Source organism: Ursus maritimus, unplaced genomic scaffold (genome assembly GCF_017311325.1).
Source record: "Ursus maritimus isolate PB19 unplaced genomic scaffold, ASM1731132v1 scaffold_14, whole genome shotgun sequence".
Lineage (NCBI taxonomy): Eukaryota > Metazoa > Chordata > Mammalia > Carnivora > Ursidae > Ursus > Ursus maritimus.
In genome coordinates, this window is record NW_024423786.1 from 2,475,716 (window position 1) to 2,481,592 (window position 5,877).

Below are 5,877 nucleotides of genomic sequence, written 5' to 3' on the forward strand. Positions count from 1 at the left end.
GCCTGCCTGCCTGCCTGCCGGGGGCACCAGCGTGTGCGCCCCCGGGTGTGCCCAGCATGTTTGGACGGACATTCGCGTGTGCCAGTGGATGGGCACTGAACAAGAAAGGGTATTGGTGTGCATGCGGGCATGTCCAAGAAGTGGGCTACAAGAAAGTGCAGATGTGCAAGCCCCACACACATGCGTGATGGGCGCGTGTGCCCTGAGTGCCTGGGGATGGCCCAGCCGAGATTGTTTGAGGGTGCGCAGAGAAAGGAGTGTTGCACGTGAGTGTGTAGGCATGCATGTTACACAGGGTGGGTAGACACGTGTGTGAAAGAGTGGGTGTGCGAATCCGTGTGTACAGGAGTGGTGACGGAGCGTATTGTGAGTGCCTCGATGTATTTGCCCTCGAGGAGGCTGTTTAGGAGTTCACACAGGAGGTGGTGTCATCTGCCACCAGGACGCGTGTCTGTGTGTCTATTCGGACATGCGTGTGTTACTCTCCTGAGTGTTGTGTGCCTGCGGGTGTCGCACCCTACTCAGCGTTCTGGGCTCATACGGGCCTGTCAGCACGCGCATGCACACGTACCTGTGACTGCCAGGACGGAGGGAGTGCGCGAGGTGCCAGTACTCCCCTCCCCCCGTGTGCGCGGATCCGCGTGAGGGCCGTTGTGTATCTATCTGCCTGGGTGTGCCCGGGTGTGTGCCGGAGGGTCCAGGGGGAAGGGCAGTCGTTGGGGCCTGTGCCTGCGCCTGCCAGTGGAGGCTCAGGACGCACGAGCTGGGGAGCTGGGACCCCTCTCCAGCTCGGGGAAGAGCCAGCCGGCGGGGAGAGAAAGGGGTGTGCGGGTGTGATAGACACCACAGTAGAAGGAATGGATGTGCTAGTGACCCAAAACGGGGTGTGCGGGTGTGCAAGGGAGCGAGGTCTTCGGAGGAGTTCGGGAGCACTCAGGGGTCCCGACCCGCCTCAGCAGGCACGCCCTGCCAGGGGCCCCAGAGCCTCCCCGCGCCGGACCCGAGGAAAGAGAGACCCGAGCCCCGCCGCCCGAGGTCCCCGCGCCGTGAGTGACACGCGCCGCCGACAAAGGCTGTATTTTTCCAGGCTCGAGCCCCGCCCGCGCGCGCGCGATGGTCCCCATGGCGACGCAGATAGCGCCGCAGCCATTTTCCCTATCTCCCCGGAGTCTATTATACGGCGGGATTAGCTCATCTCCAGGCAGGTCAAACCCAAAGTCACACAACCTGCGGCGCGGGCCCCGCCCCCCATCCCGGCCGCCCCTCCCCCGCCGGGGGTCCGGTCCCGGCCCCGCGACCCCCATGTGGCCGCCCTTGCGCAGGCGCAGAGCGCCACCTGGCGGCCGCCGGTGTCCCGCGTGGGGTCCCCGGGAGCCGGCAGCCTGAACCCGAGTCACCAGGCAGAAGAGCTGGGGTAGGGGTCCTTTCCTCCCGGAGGTGGACTCTCCAGAAGCAGGGGCTTTGTTTTGTCACGGCCGTGTCCCCAGGGCTGGGCTGACACACACGAGATGCTCCATAAGTGTTTCTTGAAAAGATGGGTGGCGGGAAATTCTAGACCTAGCTTAGTTGGCAACAAGAAATCATTTTTTAGAATGTATCCACCGAATTTAGGGTAAAAGCCAAACTCCTCTGGAACCTGTGTAATAGCTTTTGCTGATCACTCAGACCTATTTCCCCCTTTTCTTGATCCAGTCACAGTGGCCGTCCTTCTGTTCTTTGAACAAGCCAGAATATTCCACCCCAGGGCCTTTGTGTCTGCTGTTCCCTCCACCCAGAGTGTGTGCTACCTCTGCTCAGATGTCACCCCTCAGAGAGCAAAACTGAGCCTTCACACTTTTCTTTTAGAGTAAGTACTTCACACAACGTAAACTAGTCTCTGGGCACGTTGCCGGCTCTCCGGCCTCACTGGAATGCTAGGCTCCCTGGGGAAAGGGAGTCTGTCTTGTTCCCCAGCAATAGCCCAGGGGCTGGGATCTTCTCTGACAACTGGTCGCCATGAGGCATAACTTTGGGAATGAGTGAATGGGGAGCAGAGGAGGCCAGAGCAAGTGGGCCAGTCTGTGCCCTGCTTTCATGATCATTTCTCCTTATCGTGAGACCACCCCCCTACCCTGCCCCTGCGGTTTGCTCACCCTGGCCGCAGGATGCCTGGCTCTCCCAACCTGCCCCCTCCGGCAAGTCCAGAGGGGCCTGGGACTTAAAAGAAAGAGCACCACGGAGGCCCCATCTGCAAGGCGCGCCTGCCTTGCTCGTGGGGGCAGAGAACACTTCTCACCCTGTATTCTCAGGCAGCCCTGGCCTCTCTGGGAAGGCCTGGGATGCCGGGCGAGACTTCACTCGTAATACAAGATAATTATACCCAAGTTGTCATGAGGCGGTGATGATTAATTGCTATGTGTGGGACGTGGACAGTGAAGTAACTAGAACTAGAGACGGCCACAGCCCGACTGGGCTTCCAGGTGGGAGTCCAGCCAGCCCATCTCCAGGCCAAGCTTCACCCTGCTCAGGTGGGCTTGAGACAAACCCTGTGAGAGGCTTTGCCCAGGGACTCGGAGAATTAGTTCCCTGTTCTTCCCAGGAGAAGAGCTTGGGTTAATGCAGGCTCTTGGGCCAGAACTCCCCCCAACAGACACACTCATACCCCTTCTGGCTGGGTGGCCTTAGGCAAGTCACTTTCCTACTCTGAGCCTTAGGTCTGCTTCTGCAAACCTCCCTCCAGGGTTATGAGAATTACTCATAAACATGTATTTAAAACGAGTTTTCTGATCCAGGCTTTGAAAATTGGCAATCCAAGTCTCAGGAACCCATGCGTTAGTTGTCGCCAACATGCCAAAGTGGGAGATTTCACATAAAGAACTTCATTTCCAGCTTCTCTTGAAAATTTGGAAGAATGGATACCCTGGGCCCACATTCTTGCATAGTAATGTAAGGCTGGAGTTCCATATCACCAGCCCCCTGTGCAATTGGGTCTTCACCCACCCACTTCAGGCCCACGGTCAGGGATGTGTCCCCTCATAGAAATACCATGTGCCGTGGCTGTGTTGGTTTCAGCCTTCCTTCTCTGTATCCTTTGGTGGAATTTCCAATATCTTGCTCCCTCCAGGTATACTGTAAACCACTTAAAAATAAATTAATAAATCCAATCAACACTTTAAAATAATGCGTTTAGCCACACTGTTTTGGACCCTGGGTATACAGTATTGAATAAAACAGCTATGGTACCTTTCCTCAGGGAACAGTCAGACATAACCACACAGATTAATACATCATCCCAGCTTGTGACAGGAACTCTGAGGGGCAAAGAACATATATTTACAGATATTGAATCCAAGCACGTTTGCAGAGACCTACTCTGGGCCAGGTCCTGTGCTGAGAGGGAAGGGCATGGAAGGAAACCCGATATGGTCACTGCATGCAAACCACTCACGGGGTGGGGGAGGTGCAAACACTCTAAGAGATTCTGTTAATTCTGGCCTGTGAGAACTGGAAACACAGGGTGCTTGGGGGAGAGGCACTTATCCTAGTCTGAGAGCATACTATATAAAGAGTGCCTACAAATCAATAAGACAAAAATATAAGAAAAAAACAGGCAAAGGGTGTGAACAGAAAATTTACAGAAAAGGAACTAGAAATGGCTCTTAGAGTGATGAAAACATGCTCAGTCTCGCTCAGAGAAATGAAAATTTAAGACACATTGAAAGATTTGGGAAGAGAGGAGATGTTCTAAATTAGATTGTGGTGATGGTTGCAACTCTATAAATTTCCTAAAATTTATGAAATGTACATTTAAAATGAATAAACTTCATGGTGTGTAAATTATACTATGTAACGCTGTTTGAAAATAAATCCTAAAACACTTTGAGATACCATTTTATATCTATCAGTATTAGCCACACCAAAACATTTGATTATATACTATGTTCCTACGGGGACGGGGAGACAGGCTGGTGGGAGTGCCAACAAATAGACTCTTGGGGGTGGGATAGGCAATGTGACACTATCATATTTATAAATGCATTTATGCTTTGAACCAATAATTCCATTTATGGGGTATAGATATGTCCTTACACTTGTGAAATTTGTAAGGAACTTCACTGTAGCCTTGGACCTTGTGGCAAATGATTGGAAATGAAAGATGCTCTTGTAGGAGAGACGGTAAAAGTATAGTCATGTAACCAAAAAGTAGAATGGTATGCCGCTATCATGAAAGAAAAAGAAGAAAGAGAAAGAGAGAGGGAAGAAGGGAGGGAGGGAGGAAGGAAGGAAGGAAGGAAGGAAGGAAGGAAGGAAGGAAGGAAGGAAGAAGCTCTTTATGTGAGGATATTGAGTGATCCCCAAATAGGTTTAGTGGACCAAAAAAAGTGCACACAGGAGTAAATGTGGTGTGCTACCATTTTATTAAAAACGGGAATAGGAGAGAAGGTATTTGTGTACATATTTATAGACTTTCTCGGGATGGAAAACAAAAGAAACCATTAACAATTGTTGGCACGCACAAAAGGACGGAGGTGTGGGCGGCCGGGGCTAGGGATCAGAGAAGACTTTTCGCTGTGCAAGCGTCAGCTCCTGTTGAAAGTCTACAGATGGATAGAGATACAGAGACTGAGAGAGAGAGAGATACGGTTACACAGACTCACATGTATATCCGTATATATCCCGTTCAAAAAACCAAAATGAAAAAAAAATTTATTACAAAAATTAAAAGGGAGAAGAACAGAGCTTTGCCAAGAAAAGTTGGGACAGGAATGTTCCACTGCTGACTAGAATGTAGAGAAAAAAGAATTCTCCTGCCCTCTTGGCCGAAATGTAAACTGGTGTAAGTATTCTGCCGGGTAATTTGGTTGCATCTAGAAAGTTGAAGATAGAAATGCCGCAGGACGTGGCAAGTCCTTTTCTAGGCATATGAGAGATCTCACACATGAACAAAAGAGATGTGAGGCAAGGATATTCATGGGGCATTATTTGTAAAAAAATAAAATAAAATAAAATAAATTAAAAAATAAAAAAAGAAAAAGAAAGAAAAAGATTTAAAAGAAACTTTGGATGCAAGCTAATGGCCCATCTTGAGGGTACTGGATAAATAAACAGTGGGCAGTTCTTCGAATGGAATGCCGTGGAGCAGTCACACTGTGTGGACAGGTGCAAAGCACGTCATGCTTCAGTCAAAGAAAGAACTGGCAGAATTTTAAACACCAAACAGTACTGTATATTGTTTATGGAAATGAAGCATATGAAGTGAAAGTATAGAAACATAAATGGAATTAAATCTTCTGGAAGATTGAAAAATAAGATCTGGAAGGGACAAGCCATGCCGTGTTCCTGGGTGGGAAAACGTAACGCCACAGAATGCCATTTCCGCCAGTTTCTGTATCGATTCAATGTAATTCAAGTTAAAATAGGATTAGGGTGATTTTTTTTTAAACTGGATAAAATGGACCTCAAAGATTGCATGGCAAAATAAATGCCCAAGAATAAAACCAAGGAAAATTGGAAAAAGAATAACATGGGGTTTTTACCTTAAAAAAAGTAAGAACATACCATAAAGCTGCTATAATCAAATCAACATGGTGTTGGCATAAGAATAGACAATGGGGAAGAAGAGAAAACCCAGAAATAGATTTCAGGATAAGGAAGAATGTGATACTTGACAAAGGTAGTATTTCAAGTCAGTGGGGGGAAGGGTAGATTGTGAAATACTTGTGCTGGCACAAGTGACTATCTATCTGGAAGAAAATAAAATTGGACCCCTCTTGTATCCAAATAAATTCCAGATGGATTACCAATTTTAGTGTGAAAAATAAATGACTTGCAAAGAAACTCCGAGAGGCGACACTTGAGATCTAGCTGGGGGAGCAGAGGGTGAAAGGGCTCAGAGAG

The 5,877-nt window shown here is 49.1% G+C and overlaps 1 long non-coding RNA gene across 2 annotated transcripts; it reads left to right on the forward strand.

The window, feature by feature from the left end:
* Positions 1 to 10: 10 nt before the first annotated feature.
* On the forward strand, positions 11 to 3,862 carry LOC103669490. Of its 2 annotated transcripts, none has more exons than XR_570297.2 (2): positions 11 to 109; positions 1,693 to 3,862. It is a non-coding gene; the product is annotated as an uncharacterized LOC103669490 (long non-coding RNA). The 2 variants fall into 2 exon arrangements; XR_005834509.1 differs by lacking the exon at positions 11 to 109 and adding an exon at positions 131 to 1,046.
* The last annotated feature ends 2,015 nt before the right edge of the window (positions 3,863 to 5,877 follow it).